Raw genomic sequence first — 2,032 nt, 5'->3', positions numbered from 1 at the left:
GATAAGAAAAAGATAGATTCAATTTAGGAGGGCATGGTAGATTCTGAATTGTATGATATGTACTTTTCAACTATAACAGATAAATATTCTAACCCCAGGCTTTGTAATGTGTCTTAACAGTGGTATTAGGTTTTTCACAATAGTCATAGGTTTTCTCTATTTCTTTTGCAAAGCTTTTTCTAACCAGTGCTTAACAAGCTGACTTGGCTCTAGGTCTATGGAGTTGTTTCATAGATTCAATTTATTCTAGCAAGATGATATGCAGGCGTTTTTTGTAGCATGGTTTCTTTTGGACTATAGGGGCCATCTACAACCTCTTTGTTGATGCATTTCTAGTTCAATGATGGATTGCAGTCAGTGTTATTTTGGTTATATGCACCTTTACTTGTTATATATATGAGAAACTTTGAATATTTGTGTATAACAATTTAGATTCATATTGATGTACATGAATATTTACATTTTTTTTAAATGAATATTTATGTAATTTTTGGTTCACTGGTCTTTTGGTTTGGTTTTTCTCCGATTATTAGTTTTGGGGTCAACTGGTTTGATGACTGGTCCAATTCTGATAACATTGGTTCATTTTCCATTGATCATTTTTAGTTTTAACTTTTGAGTCTTGATTTTTGATACTAATGACCTTAGACCAAGTCTTTGACTCATCACCTTTTACTATTTCTGAGTTTGAGTAATTTCAATTTACTAGTCTAATATTTAGACTTTAGTATCTACTATTGAATCATTTATGATGTGTGAATTAATATATTTTGTTATTGAATTTAAATTTGAATCATGTTTATAACACACACATATCCTGACATCCCCCTATCCCCTTGAATCTTGGAAACTAGGTGGAACATTAGTTGTAATTGCTTGATATTTGTTCATTGAATGAATGCCACCTCTTGGGTATGACTCTATAGTATTGATTTTAGTGTCATGGTTGAGTGTATTGGTTGATGGGAGATGTTGTTGATGATGCCACTTTGAGTTTAGAGACCCACCTTTATGACAAGCTTCATATGTGGAATCCTCGAGTTTTATAAGAAGGCTAAATAATTAGTCTTCATAGAACATCTGAAAATGAAATCTAAAATGTTCACCAATGCACTCATGTTCCTGTAAGTTTGGTCTAGGGGTCAACCTTGACTCTTGAGCATTAAAGGAGTGTTACATTACTCCTTAAGCTCACCCAAGAATTCTATCAATCTTCCTCAGACTTCATTCTTGAGTTAAGCATAGATTTGGGCAAAAGAGCTATGGAAATGTATTGTGGATTGGCTGGAATAGTGAAATCTTTGATCTCTACCTTATGGAATCCTCATACCCTATCTAACGAGAATCTTGAAGGTTTTTGTTCTAATTTGGAGTCTTGGAGTGCAGAATTTAGATATGACCATTTATATGCTTATGGGCCAACTCCTCAATGTTTATACTTGCTTGGATGAGGAATTATTATTACGAATTATCTTCAGTAAAATAGACCTTGGAAATCTGAAATTGACATCCATAGGCCATATTTGGGTTAGCTTGAAAATATGAAATCAGCTATACATATGTATGTATTTATGTATGTATTCAAATTGGGATGAAAATCCAAGTCCAATCCTTTTTGGGACAACATGTATGTTCACCTCTCATGTATATATAGGTATTTTTCTCTGACAAAATACACACACATGCAACCTAGAAAACTGTAGTTGATGGGCCATGAGTTGGAGTGCAGGTTGGTCATGGAATATTGGATGTGTCCTCATCCAAGGCTTGCAAGCATAATTATGTATGTATCCTTAAGCTAAGGGAGAGCATCCCATTACAACAAGGGAGAGCATCCCATTACAACGATAATGTAATGGGTGTTAGCACCAAGAACTTCATGGATGAAATGACAAATTTGTACACAGGCTTGAGGGCTTGTAAGTATTTCTTTGGTCTTATTGTGGTCTTGCTACAGGTTGGCTACACATGTAGCTAAATAGGCCATCATATCATGGAACTTCTCACTCAAAAAGGAATAAGAGTCACACTA

Source organism: Pinus tabuliformis, chromosome 6, assembly GCF_031772625.1.
Source record: "Pinus tabuliformis cultivar Carrire ecotype Pingquan chromosome 6, CPIR1, whole genome shotgun sequence".
Classification (NCBI taxonomy): Eukaryota; Viridiplantae; Streptophyta; class Pinopsida; order Pinales; family Pinaceae; genus Pinus; species Pinus tabuliformis.
Note: the sequence above shows the minus strand (reverse complement) of the source record.